Consider the following 15,607-nt stretch of genomic DNA (forward strand, 5'->3'; position numbering starts at 1 on the left):
TGGGCAGTGTGTGGATGGCAGCCTGGTGCCTGTGGGTAGTGTGTGGATGGCAGCCTGGTGCCTGTGGGTAGTGTGTGGATGCCAGCCTGGTGCCTGTGGGTAGTGTGTGGATGCCAGCCTGGTGCCTGTGGGCAGTGTGTGGATGCCAACCTGGTGCCTGTGGGTGGTGTGTGGATGCCAGACTGGTGCCTGTGGGCGGTGCGTGGATGCCAGACTGGTGCCTGTGGGCGGTGCGTGGATGCCAGACTGGTGCCTGTGGGCAGTGTGTGGATGGCAGCCTGGTGCCTGTAGGTAGTGTGTGGATGCCAGACTGGTGCCTGTGGGCAGTGTGTGGATGCCAGACTGGTGCCTGTGGGCAGTGTGTGGATGTCAGACTGGTGCCTGCGGGCAGTGTGTGGATGCCAGACTGGTGCCTGTGGGTAGTGTGTGGATGTCAGACTGGTGCCTGTGGGCAGTGTGTGGATGCCAGACTGGTGCCTGCGGGCAGTGTGTGGATGCCAGCCTGGTGCCTGCGGGCAGTGTGTGGATGCCAGCCTGGTGCCTGTGGGTAGTGTGTGGATGCCAGCCTGGTGCCTGTGGGTAGTGTGTGGATGCCAGCCTGGTGCCTGTGGGTAGTGTGTGGATGCCAACCTGGTGCCTGTGGGTGGTGTGTGGATGGCAGCCTGGTGCCTGTGGGCAGTGCGTGGATGACAGACTGGTGCCTGTGGGCAGTGCGTTGATGCCAGACTGGTGCCTGCGGGCAGTGTGTGGATGCCAGACTGGTGCCTGTGGGCAGTGTGTGGATGGCAGCCTGGTGCCTGTAGGTAGTGTGTGGATGCCAGCCTGGTGCCTGTGGGTAGTGTGTGGATGCCAGCCTAGTGCCTGTGGGCAGTGAATGGATGCCAACCTGGTGCCTGTGGATGGTGTGTGGATGGCAGCCTGGTGCCTGTGGGCAGTGCGTGGATGCCAGCCTGGTGCCTGTGGGCAGTGCGTGGATGCCAGACTGGTGCCTGTGGGCAGTGTGTGGATGCCAGCCTGGTGCCTGTGGGCAGTGCGTGGATGCCAGCCTGGTCCCTGTGGGCAGTGTGTGGATGGCAGCCTGGTGCCTGTGGGCAGTGCGTGGATGCCAGCCTGGTGCCTGTGGGCAGTGCGTGGATGCCAGCCTGGTGCCTGTGGGCAGTGTGTGGATGCCAGCCTGGTGCCTGTGGGCAGTGTGTGGATGGCAGCCTGGTGCCTGTGGGCAGTGCGTGGATGCCAGCCTGGTCCCTGTGGGCAGTGTGTGGATGGCAGCCTGGTGCCTGTGGGCAGTGCGTGGATGCCAGCCTGGTGCCTGTGGGCAGTGCGTGGATGCCAGCCTGGTGCCTGTGGGCAGTGTGTGGATGCCAGCCTGGTGCCTGTGGGCAGTGTGTGGATGGCAGCCTGGTGCCTGTGGGCAGTGCGTGGATGCCAGCCTGGTGCCTGTGGGCAGTGCGTGGATGCCAGACTGGTGCCTGTGGGCAGTGTGTGGATGCCAGCCTGGTGCCTGTGGGCAGTGCGTGGATGCCAGACTGGTGCCTGTGGGCAGTGTGTGGATGCCAGCCTGGTGCCTGTGGGCAGTGTGTGGATGCCAGCCTGGTGCCTGTGGGCAGTGTGTGGATGACAGACTGGTGCCTGTGGGCAGTGTGTGGATGCCAGCCTGGTGCCTGTGGGCAGTGTGTGGATGACTGCCTGGTGCCTGTGGGCAGTTGGAACCATGTCGGCATTCAGAGCAATGACATGGATAGTAGACCACGTGACCAGATTCTGCAGGAGCAGAGGACTCTGTCAGTGTCTCTGTCCGTCCTGTACAGCACTAACCCTTCTATAGCTCAGCTGGTAGAGCAGAGGACTGCAGTGCAGACTGACGCAGAAATCCCTAGGTCACTGGTACAATTCTGGCTTGAAGGAGAGTTTTATCATACCTCCCAACTGTCCTGAATATAGCGGGGTAGTCCTGCTAACTGGACACTGTGCCGATGTCCCTCCCACGGGTCGCAGTGTCCCGTGGGTGGGTGACAGATTGGGAGAGCCAGTGCTTACCGCTGCTCTGCTCTGCAAAGCAGCCGGTGATCACTGAATAGATGGCGTGCGCATGCGCCACAGCATCTATTAGCGCAGGGAGGACTAGACGGGGGCTGTCTAGCTGCTCAGGGAGCGCTGGCCACGCCCCCAAAATGATGGAAAAGGGGGTCTCGTCAATAGGCCACGCACACTTTTACAGAGGCCACGCCCCCTTTTCTGTCCCACTTCATCTTAATCAAAAGTTAGGAGGTATGGTTTTATTTTTCTATTTTCTATTTTCAGCACATTCCTCATCCTGTCTGTTCTAATGAGCAAAACAACAACATTATTACTAGGGATAAGCGGATTCCGTTCCCTGAGAACTGTACCCTACCGAACATCACGTCCCGAGCCCGGATCCGAGTCCAGCTCGGATTTTCCTGTCAGACTCGGAAACCAGAACGAGGCAAAATTCATCATTCCACTGTCGGATTCTCACGGGTTTTATATTCCATATAAGGAGCCGTGCGTCACCGCCATTTTCACTCCAGTCCTGGAGAGTGTAGCGAGAGGACGTGTCTCCTCAGTGTATGTGCGAGAAAGTGGTGTGGCGACCTGCTCTTATGTGTCATTCCTGTGCTGTCTTGTGCTGCATCAGTCCAGTCACAGTGGTGGTATCCTGTGCTGCCATAAGTTCAATGATGCTACTGTATAAGTCATGGGGTACTGCCGTATAAGTCCAGTCCAGTGGTGCAGCCGTATAAGTCCAGTGGTACTGCCGTATAAGTCCAGTCCAGTGGTGCAGCCGTATAAATCCAGGGGTACTGCCGTATAAGTTCAGGTGTACTGCCTTATAAGTCCAGTCCAGTGGTGCAGCCGTATAACTCCAGGGGTACTGCCTTATAAGTCCAGGGTTACTGCCGTATAATTCCAGGGGTGTAGCCGTATAAGTCCAGTGGTACTGCCGTATAAGTCCACCAGTATTGTGCGTGCATTACATCTGGGCAAATTCCAGCACGTCCCATGTTTTGCACATACAATTAATTTGGTGGTGCAGAATTTTTTGAAAAATGACAGGGGCATGCAGGAGATGCTGTCGGTGGACCCAAAAATTGCGGGCCACTTTCGACATTCAGCCACTGCAATGCCACTCCTAGATGGGCCAGGTGTTTGTGCCACACACTTGTGTCGTTTAGCAAAGTAATCCAGCTACCTCATTGCACCTCTTTTTCTTCTTTGCATGAGGTGCTGTTTGGGGCCTAGTTTTTAAAAAGTGCCATCCTGTCTGACACTGCAATGCCACTCCTAGATAGAAACATAGAAACATAGAATTTGTTGGCAGATAAGAACCACGTGACCCATCTAGTCTGCCCCCTTTTTTACCATATTTTTATCTCAAACCTTATTTGATCCATGCTTGCCGACACTCCCGCATTCTGCGGGAGGCTCCCGTATTACCCCTCCGTCCCCCGGTCCCCCGCCAAGCTCTCTGGGAGCTCATAGGAGAGGCTGTAGGAGGAGAAGGAGTGGCCGTTCCGAAGGTCAGTGTATATGGTTCTAACTTAGCAGCTCTGTGTGTAGGCTGCCACTGTGCTGTGGTGTATTTGTTGGCTGGCATTGATCTGTGTATATGTGTGCATGTGTATGTGGGGGACTGGCACTGACCCCTGTATGTGCGTGTGAATTGTCAGTAGTGTGTGTGTGTGTGTGTGTGTGTGTGTGTGTGTGTGTGTGTGTGTGTGTGTGTGTGTGTGTGTGTGAAGGGTGGCACTGAACCCCATGTGTGTGTTTGTAAGCTAGCAGTTACCCCTTACCACTATGTGTATATAGGCTGGCACCAGTGTGTGTGTGTGTGTGTGTGTGTGTGTGTGTGTGTAGGCTGGCACTGACCCCTTTGTGTGTAGCCTGAAACTAACGTGTGTGTGTGTGTGTGTGTGTGTGTGTGTGTGTGTGTGTGTGTGTGTAGGCAGGCAGGCACTGTCCCGTGTGTGTGTGTGTGTGTGTGTGTGTGTGTGTGTGTGTGTGTGTAGTCCGGCACTGACCCCTTTGCATGTAGCCTGAAACTAACCCTTGTGTGTGTGTAGGCTGGCACTGAAGTGTGTGTGTGTGTGAGTGTGTGTGTTTGTAAACCATCCCCTTTCCCCTATGTGTGTATGTGTCTGTGCAAGCTTGCACTGTCCCATGTGTGTGTGTGCGTGTATGTGTGTAGGCTGGCACTCTGTGTATGTAGTCTGGTACTGACTCGTGTGTGTGTGTGTGTGTGTATAGGCTGGCACTCCCCCGTGTGTGTGTGCGTAGGCTGGCACTCCCCCGTGTGTGTGTGCGTAGGCTGGCACTCCTCCGTGTGTGTGTGTGTGTGTGTGTGTGTGTGTGTAGGCTGGCACTCCTCTGTGTGTGTGTGTGTGTGTGTGTGTGTGTGTGTGTGTGTGTAGGCTGGTACTCCCCCGTGTGTGTGTGTGTGTGTGTGTGTGTGTGTGTGTGTGTGTGTGTGTGTGTGTAGACTGGCACTCCCCCGTGTGTGTGTAGGCTGGCACTCCCCCCCCCCCCCCCGTGTGTGTGTGTGTGTGTGTATGTGTGTGTGTGGCACTGACTCCTGTGTGCTCAAACAGTGGAAGTTATAGAAGCACGTGAGGGCTCATGTTGAGAGGAGTAAATCAGTGTTAATGATGACATAAATTAGCAATATTTTCCGACTGCCCATACACAATCCCCCTCTGGCAGTAATTTAGGGGTAGATGTATCATCTGGAAATAGAATTTGACAACAGATGAGAACCACTTGGCCCATCTAGTCTGCACTGATACCGCCCTCTCCCTCCCTCCATGTATTACTAACTATTTAATAAAAGATAGCATGATGACGTGCAGGCAATGTATGAATGGTCAGTAGCACTGACTGTTCCGACACCTGTAGCTAACGAATTCAGCAGCTGCATGACGGCGATGCCCACACACCACGGCAGGGACAGAGCTGTCCCTGGCTGTGGCGAGTATCGGCACCGGGCTGCATAGGAGATAGTCAGAGTAGCAAGATCCCGCACATGCGCAGTGGAGCCGGCCGGGCAGGAAGACACAGTATATCAGCACTAAGCTGACGTGCTGTGTCCTAAGGCGGGGATCCCCAGAGGGGACGTTTTCATTCCCCTGCTTCGGCAGACAAGATATTCATACATCCTGTCAATGTAGCTTCCTGCTTCGCCTCGGTAATGAGGCAAAGCAGGAAGTACTATAGCAGCAAGATCCATTCTGCTGTAATACATTGCCCCCTTAGTTTCCACCTGCCACTGCATAATATCACCCTGAGCTGCAATTGACACGACCATAGGTGGAGATAGACACACCCCTAAGGCGTAGCATGACATATCAGCTCAGCGACGCTCTGTGCGACTTCTCATACCACTTAGAATCTCCCTGAAACTAATTTCCAAATGTAGGCAAGTATGATTTGATCCTTATTTCTGTGTAAGGATATCCTTATGCCTATCCCATGCATTTTTAAATTGCTCTACTCAGAGGCGTCACTAGGGTTGGTGGCACCCGGTGTGGTAACTCATGGTGTCACCCCCCATGGACCTCCTCCCTTATCACACCACATGGAATCCTGGCAGGGGGTGGTGATGGGGCGTCGACGCACATTTTGAGGGGTGTGGTCCGGACAACGCAGCCGTTTCCGGACCATTTGTGGGGCGGACCGCAGCGGCTGCATGACGGCACACACAGCCACTGCGATTCAAAAGATGGCGGCCCGGCGACTGCATTCACATTTAGGCTGTGGAGGCAGAGGGCTAACCTTAAAATGCGAGCGCATCTCTGTATAGCAATGCGCTCGCATATCAGCGGGGAAGGCGGACCCGGCATGCGGACGGCCTTGCCCTGTGATGGGAGGCCACTCTCCTGCTAGAGAAAGCAACACCCATACTACGCTGACACAGCACCCATACTATGTCACACAGCACCCATACTACGCTCACACAGCAGCACCCATACTATGTCACACAGCAGCACCCCTACTACGTCACACAGCACCCATACTATGTCACACAGCACCCATACTATGTCACACAGCACCCATACTATGTCACACAGCACCCATACTAAGCTCACACAGCAGCACCCCTACTACGTCACACAGCACCCATACTATGTCACACAGCAGCACCCCTACTACGTCACACAGCACCCATACTACGCTCACACAGCACCCATACTATGTCACACAGTAGCACCCCTACTACGTCACACAGCACCCATACTACGCTCACACAGCAGCACCCATACTATGTCTCACAGCACCCATACTACGCTCACACAGCAGCACCCATACTATGTCACACAGCAGCACCCATACTACACTCACACAGCACCCATACTATGTCACACAGCACCCATACTACACTCACACAGCAGCACCCATACTACGCTCACACAGCACCCATACTATGTCACACAGCAGCACCCCTACTACGTCACAGAGCACCCATGCTACGCTCACACAGCACCCATACTATGTCACACAGCACCCATACTACGCTCACACAGCAGCACCCATACTACGCTCACACAGCACCCATACTATGTCACACAGCACCCATACTACGCTCACACAGCAGCACCCATACTATGTCACACAGCAGCACCCCTACTACGTCACACAGCACCCATACTACGCTCACACAGCACCCATACTATGTCACACAGCACCCATACTATGTCACACAGCACCCATACTACGCTCACACAGCAGCACCCCTACTACGTCACACAGCACCCATACTATGTCACACAGCAGCACCCCTACTACGTCACACAGCACCCATACTACGCTCACACAGCACCCATACTATGTCACACAGCAGCACCCCTACTACGTCACTCAGCACCCATACTACGCTCACACAGCAGCACCCATACTATGTCTCACAGCACCCATACTACGCTCACACAGCAGCACCCATACTATGTCACACAGCAGCACCCATACTACACTCACACAGCACCCATACTATGTCACACAGCACCCATACTACACTCACACAGCAGCACCCATACTACGCTCACACAGCACCCATACTATGTCACACAGCAGCACCCCTACTACGTCACACAGCACCCATACTACGCTCACACAGCACCCATACTACGCTCACACAGCAGCACCCATACTACGCTCACACAGCACCCATACTATGTCACACAGCACCCATACTACACTCACACAGCAGCACCCATACTACGCTCACACAGCAGCACCCATACTACGCTCACACAGCACCCATACTATGTCACACAGCAGCACCCCTACTACGTCACACAGCACCCATACTACGCTCACACAGCACCCATACTATGTCACACAGCACCCATACTACGCTCACACAGCAGCACCCATACTACGCTCACACAGCACCCATACTATGTCACACAGCAGCACCCCTACTACGTCACACAGCACCCATACTACGCTCACACAGCACCCATACTATGTCACACAGCACCCATACTACGCTCACACAGCAGCACCCATACTACGCTCACACAGCACCCATACTATGTCACACAGCACCCATACTACGCTCACACAGCAGCACCCATACTATGTCACACAGCAACACCCCTACTACGTCACACAGCACCCATACTACGCTCACACAGCACCCATACTATGTCACACAGCACCCATACTATGTCACACAGCACCCATACTACGCTTACACAGCAGCACCCCTACTACGTCACACAGCACCCATACTATGTCACACAGCAGCACCCCTACTACGTCACACAGCACCCATACTACGCTCACACAGCACCCATACTATGTCACACAGCAGCACCCCTACTACGTCACACAGCACCCATACTACGCTCACACAGCAGCACCCATACTATGTCTCACAGCACCCATACTACGCTCACACAGCAGCACCCATACTATGTCACACAGCAGCACCCATACTACACTCACACAGCACCCATACTATGTCACACAGCACCCATACTACGCTCACACAGCAGCACCCATACTACGCTCACACAGCACCCATACTATGTCACACAGCACCCATACTACACTCACACAGCAGCACCCATACTACGCTCACACAGCAGCACCCATACTACGCTCACACAGCACCCATACTATGTCACACAGCAGCACCCCTACTACGTCACACAGCACCCATACTACGCTCACACAGCACCCATACTATGTCACACAGCACCCATACTACGCTCACACAGCAGCACCCATACTACGCTCACACAGCACCCATACTATGTCACACAGCAGCACCCCTACTACGTCACACAGCACCCATACTACGCTCACACAGCAGCACCCATACTATGTCACACAGCACCCATACTACGCTCACACAGCAGCACCCATACTACGCTCACACAGCACCCATACTATGTCACACAGCAGCACCCATACTACGCTCACACAGCACCCATACTATGTCACACAGCACCCATACTACGCTCACACAGCAGCACCCATACTACGCTCACACAGCACCCATACTATGTCACACAGCACCCATACTACACTCACACAGCACCCATACTATGTCACACAGCAGCACCCCTACTACGTCACACAGCACCCATACTACGCTCACACAGCACCCATACTACGCTCACACAGCACCCATACTATGTCACACAGCAGCACCCCTACTACGTCACACAGCACCCATACTACGCTCACACAGCAGCACCCATACTACGCTCATACAGCACCCATACTACGCTCACACAGCAGCACCCATACTACGCTCACACAGCACCCATACTACGCTCACACAGCAGCACCCATACTATGTCACACAGCACCCATACTACGCTCACACAGCAGCACCCATACTATGTCACACAGCACCCATACTACGCTCACACAGCAGCACCCATACTATGCTCACACAGCAGCACCCATACTACGCTCACACAGCAGCACCCATACTACGCTCACACAGCACCCATACTACGCTCACACAGCAGCACCCATACTACGCTCACACAGCAGCACCCATACTACGCTCACACAGCACCCATACTACGCTCACACAGCAGCACCCATACTACGCTCACACAGCAGCACCCATACTATGTCACACAGCACCCATACTACGCTCACACAGCAGCACCCATACTACGTCACACAGCAGCACCCATACTATGTCACACAGCAGCACCCATACTACGCTCACACAGCACTCATACTACGCTCACACAGCACCCATACTACGCTCACACAGCAGCACCCATACTACGCTCACACAGCACCCATACTATGTCACACAGCAGCACCCATACTATGTCACACAGCACCGTTACTACACTCATACAGCATCACCCATACGTCACACAGCACCCATACTACGCTCACACAGCACCCATACTATGTCACACAGCACCCATACTACTCTCACACAGCACCCATACTATGTCACACAGCAGCACCCCTACTACGTCACACAGCACCGTTACTACACTCACACAGCATCACCCATACGTCACACAGCACCCATACTATGCTCACACAGCAGCAATACTACACTCACACAGTAGCACCCATACTACACTCACACAGCACCCATACTATGTCACACAGCAGCACCCCTACTACGTCACACAGCACCGTTACTACACTCACACAGCATCACCCATACGTCACACAGCACCCATACTACGCTCACACAGCAGCAATACTACACTCACACAGTAGCACCCATACTACACTCACACAGCACCCATACTACGTCACACAGCACCAATACTACACTCACACAGTAGCACCCATACTACACTCACACAGCACCCATACTACGTCACACAGCACCCATACTACACTCACACAGTAGCACCCATACTACACTCACACAGCACCCATACTACGTCACACAGCACCCATACTACACTCACACAGCAGCACCCCTACTACGTCACACAGCAGCACCCATACTACACAGCACCCATACTACGTCACACAGCAGCACCCATACTATGCTCACACAGCAGTACCCATACTACACAGCACCCATACTACAGTCACACAGTAGCACCTATACTACGCTCACACAGTAGCACCCATACTACACAGCACCCATACTACACAGCAGCACCCATACTACATCACACAGCACCCTTACTACACAGCACCCATACTACAGTCACACAGCCCCAATTTGCTCCCCCCCCCAGCACTCAGTAACCCAACAACTTGTATATCCCAATGCCCATTAACACATTCACCCCCATACAGACACACACACACACACAACATAAATCGATTCTGCTCATCGTGGAGCATTTATAGAAATTACCTGGCATCATGCAGCAGCTCCTTCCTCCTGTAGTATAGTCTGGGGGGGGGGCGGAGCTTGTGAGTGTCAGGCCCAGAGTGAGGAGAGAGTGGAATCTGCAGGAGAGGGGAGGGGCAGCCAGTGCACTGCCTGCACGGCTCTGTGGCTGCTGCCTGCTGATCTATCTCACTGACAGGTGAGAGTGTCGGGCTTTAGGAGGCGGGGCCTAGGAGGAGGGGGGGTGTTCGAGGAGGGGCTGTGGTCGCAGCCGTGAAGTGGACAAGGCTTTGTCACGTCAGGGTATAGGGGTGCCTGCATGTGAGTGTGCGGCTCGTTTTGGTGTCACCCTATTGAAGGGTGACACCCGGGTGCGGGCCGCACCCCCCGCACCCACCTCATGACGCCACTGGCTCTACTGTCTTATCCTCTACCACCTCTGATGGGAGGCTATTCCACTTGTCCACTACCCTTTCTGTGAAGTAATTTTTTCTCAAATTTCCCCTGAACCTCCCCCCTCCAGTCTCAGTGCATGCAGGGCCGGATCTTGCCCTTGTGGCGCCCCGGGCAAAAATGGGGGCGTGGCTTCATATGGGGGCGTGGTCAGTTACGCCCCCATTTGTGCCCCCTGTAGCGCAGCTGGAAAAAAAATAATAATAAATAGAAGTAGACTTACAATCCCCGCTCCTGATTCCAGACCTCCTCCTCCGCCGGCGCCGCTCTTCTCCTGGACTCGGATGGTTGTGTCTGTCCTCGGATCTATGGGAGAGACGTCATTACGTCTCTCCCATAGCACAGCATAGACACTAGAGGTCAATTATGACCCCTAGTGTCTCTGCCACTATGCTGTGCGGTGCGCGATGACGTCATCGCGCACCGCACAGCACAGTCCTCTCCATGAAGGGAAACTAGACGCTTAGCGTCTGGTTCCCTTCAAAGCGGGGGACCAGCGGCGGGCACAGCGGGGGGCACTGCAGAGGGCACAGTGGCAGATCTTGCCATGGTGCGGCGCCCTCCGGAGGGCGCCAGCGCCCTCCGGAAGGCGGCGCCCCGGGCAAAAGTACTGCTTGCCCGTGGCAAGATCCGGTACTGAGTGCATGTTCTCGTGACCTATTACTTTCTCGTCATCTGGAGAATGTTTCCCTCCAAATGGGCCAGGTGTTTGTGCCGCCCACTTGTGTCGCTTATGTTAGTCACCCAGCGACCTCATTGCACCTCTTTTTCTTCTTTGCATGATGTGCTCTTTAGGGCCTAGTTTTTAAAAGTGCCATCCTGTCTGCCACTGCAGTGCCACTCCTAGATGGGCCAGGTGTTTGTGCCGCCCACTTGTGTCGCTTAGCTTAGCCATCCAGCGACCTCGGTGCAACCTTTTGACCTAAAAACAATGTTGTGAGGTGTTCAGAATAGACTGGGAATGAGTGGAAATGGATGTTATTGAGGTTAATAATACCGTAGGATCAAAATGACCCCCAAATTCTGTGAATGTAGCTATTTTTGTGTTGTTTAAAAAACAAAAAATCATCCAGATCCAAAACCAAAACCAGAAAGGGTGGTTTTGGTAAAAACCAATCCAGATCCAAAACAAGAGCGAGGATCCAGATCCAAAACCAAAACACGAAAAGAGCCCCTTCGCACATCTCTAGTTATTATCACTACATGTTAAATGCACAGCTGAGCCTCTATTAGGGTAATTACGGCTTTGCCAGGGAGCGGCCGGCGCTGTCTGACTGCTCAGCAGATACTCAGTATTACACATGCCTGTGCATCAGCTCCCATATGGTCTAGCGGTTAGGATTCCTGGTTTTCACCCAGGCGGCCCGGGTTCGACTCCCGGTATGGGAATGTGATTTTTTTGTTTTTGTTTTATTTCAGCTTTCTTACATTTAGCATTTGTCAGCTCTACAAATACTGATTTACAGCATGATGGATGGATGCTGCTGCTGATTGTACTGATAGGGACAGCAGGAATATATTGTGAATAAAGAGGCACAAACCATTACAGGCAGAGGGGAATATTTAGGAAGTGTTGGTTTCTGCTTAGGGATGGATATCCACCATCGATTATTCAAAATCATAAATGGTCTTTGGCCGATGTTTAATACTTTTGCCATCGATGTAGGAGAACCTGTCCGCAGTTGCTGATTGTCCAGCCTCCCATTCCATAGTAAACCAGGGATGACGACCGGTGGGTGAAACCATTGATGGTTTACTAACGGATGTTTCTATACCATTGTCTTTATCCATCAATGGTGACCATCGATGGATAACTCACCGCAGGCCATCCCTATTTTAGCTTTTTCTCAGTGGGTTTGGCTTAACCTCTTCAGTGGCATGCCAGGAAAATTTCCGGGCCAGCTGCGCTGCGCAGACTGGCAACCCCGGAACTTTTTCGGGCATGCCAGTTTCTCCTCTCCCCCTCCCTCCTCTGTGCACTCCGCTCAGCCGACCCAGTGGATGACGCGATCGCGTCATTCCGGAAAACTCCACCAGCCGAGCGGAGTACAGGGGGGAAGAGGATTATAGTGCTGGCGGGCTAGTGCCCACCAGCAAATGCTAATGCTAGGGATGGCCATCGGTGGATAACATTGATGATCAGTGGCCATCCCTAGCTACTCCTAGGTGACGAGAATTCCCTGGGCAACGAGCATGGATCCCAGAGCATAAAACCCCTGGAAAATCGCATGACACAACATGTAAAACCCCTGGCAATGTGAATGAAACCCCTGGCAATGCGCAGGTTAAAAAAAAATAAACCTGCCCTGGGAGGTGTGGCCAAATTCCCAAAACCCGCCACTGAAAGGGTTAAACTGTAAAGCAGCACTAGTGGAAAACATGCTGGTATGCCCTTTACCTGTCTGCGTGCTGCACAGGTGGGGGGTGAGGGTGGACGCTTAGCTGGGGCAGATATGGTGGAGGACTGCTGCATGTCTCCCCAGTCCCCTTCAATCTATACCTTGAGTTGATCCTCCAGCAGCTTCTGCATGGCCATCGGATATCGTGTTGTGGCAGCTCAGCGCCCGGGCTTCCTGGTGACTGCTCTGGTCCACACATAACCCAGGGCCAAGTGCAGAGATAGAGGCTGAGAGAAGGACTGCTAGGGGGATGAGACCTGGGGCCAGAGTAAAGTGTACCTGCTCCTCTTCCTCTCGGTGCCTCTGGCTATATGCAGCTCTTGCAGTTCTTCCTGGTCAGTATCGGACCATGAGGAGTACAGGTTGAGGTGCTCTACCCACACTGTTACAAGGGCAACTCACCACCCTCGTGAACTGACCACCCAAAGTGTGCTACATCGCACAACCACATTCTTCATGGGAAGAACAAGAGGGGAGTACTTAGTTCTTCATTCTGAAAGCATAATTATGTAAAGACCATAATAGTTACTGGCCTTAGAGAGGGACGGGCCCTAGAAGTCAGTCTGAGCTGCCAGTCTAGTAAGCTAAAATAAGAGGAAGAGGATAGTAAAGTGGCACGGATGGTGGGTGAAGGTTTGATAGGACCCTAGGAGGGTCTGTGAGTAGGAAGAAGAACGGGCATGTGATGATCAGTAGTGAGTAACTATCCTGGCTTGGAATTGTTATAGTGGACTGTGTGTGTATATTTACAAAAAAGGAAATTTGCCATTTTACTTAACAGTTTACCTGAGTGATCAGAGAACCCGCATCCTCACAGATACTATAGTTTACCTGAGTGATCAGAGAACCCGCATCCTCACAGATACTATAGTTTACCTGATTGATCAGAGAACCCGCATCCTCACAGATACTATAGTTTACCTGATTGATCAGAGAACCCGCATCCTCACAGATACTATAGTTTACCTGAGTGATCAGAGAACCCGCATCCTCACAGATACTATAGTTTACCTGAGTGATCAGAAAACCCGCATCCTCACAGATGCTATAGTTTACCCGAGTGATCAGAGAACCCGCATCCTCACAGATACTATAGTTTACCTGATTGATCAGAGAACCCGCACCCTCACAGATACTATAGTTTACCTGATTGATCAGAGAACCCGCACCCTCACAGATACCATAGTTTACCTGATTGATCAGAGAACCCGCATCCTCACAGATACCATAGTTTACCTGAGTGATCAGAGAACCCGCATCCTCACAGATACCATAGTTTACCCGAGTGATCAGAGAACCCGCATCCTCACAGATGCTATAGTTTACCCGAGTGATCAGAGAACCCGCATCCTCACAGATGCCATAGTTTACCCGAGTGATCAGAGAACCCGCATCCTCACAGATACCATAGTTTACCTGAGTGATCAGAGAACCCGCATCCTCACAGATACCATAGTTTACCTGAGTGATCAGAGAACCCGCATCCTCACAGATACCATAGTTTACCTGAGTGATCAGAGAACCCGCATCCTCACAGATGCTATAGTTTACCTGAGTGATCAGAGAACCCGCATCCTCACAGATGCTATAGTTTACCTGAGTGATCAGAGAACCCGCATCCTCACAGATACTATAGTTTACCTCAGTGATCAGAGAACCCGCATCCTCACAGATACTATAGTTTACCCGAGTGATCAGAGAACCCGCATCCTCACAGATACTATAGTTTACCCGAGTGATCAGAGAACCCGCATCCTCACAGATACCATAGTTTACCTGAGTGATCAGAGAACCCGCATCCTCACAGATACCATAGTTTACCTGAGTGATCAGAGAACCCGCATCCTCACAGATACCATAGTTTACCTGAGTGATCAGAGAACCCGCATCCTCACAGATACTATAGAAATTATAAGGCAATTACAGACAAGACCCGAGGCCATGTTTGTATCTGCAATGGGGCTCTGTTATTAAAGCAGCCCGCTCCTGGTCCTGTCGCCCACAATCTGCTATTCTCAGTGCCCAGGGACCTGTGTGTGTGCAGTGAAGCGTTAACTGGGCTTCTAGTTCTGAAATCGCAAGCAAGGTTTTATAAAGCACGTGTTGGCCCTATTCACACTCTCAGAGAAGCCGAGGCCACAGGAGCAGGTGGACCAGCAATATTATTCCCTACCCCAAATGTTACTATGCCATGGCCCCAGCGTAGCACTTTATCATTAGGTGTCACCTCTATGGGATTCAGTAGATACACAACTTCCTTTGCTCCACACAGAATCATTATGGCTTCTAGATTTGGGTGGCAGGCCCCTGGATTCTATATCATTTTGGTCTTGCCTTTCTCAGTAATAAAAGGGGTTATGCCATTGTTCTTATAACAACATAAACTGTATTCTATGGGATGAAGCTGAACGGATTCTTCAGAGACAAGGGGTCTAAGCCTTGGAGAGAGATAAAG

At 52.5% G+C, this 15,607-nt stretch overlaps 1 non-coding gene across 1 annotated transcript; it reads left to right on the forward strand.

Moving 5' to 3' along the window:
• The first annotated feature begins 12,070 nt into the window (after positions 1 to 12,070).
• On the forward strand, positions 12,071 to 12,142 carry TRNAE-UUC (transfer RNA glutamic acid (anticodon UUC)). The gene has a single exon. It is a non-coding gene; the product is annotated as a tRNA-Glu (tRNA).
• The last annotated feature ends 3,465 nt before the right edge of the window (positions 12,143 to 15,607 follow it).

The sequence above is a fragment of the Pseudophryne corroboree genome, chromosome 4 (genome assembly GCF_028390025.1).
Source record: "Pseudophryne corroboree isolate aPseCor3 chromosome 4, aPseCor3.hap2, whole genome shotgun sequence".
In the NCBI taxonomy this organism is placed as follows: domain Eukaryota; kingdom Metazoa; phylum Chordata; class Amphibia; order Anura; family Myobatrachidae; genus Pseudophryne; species Pseudophryne corroboree.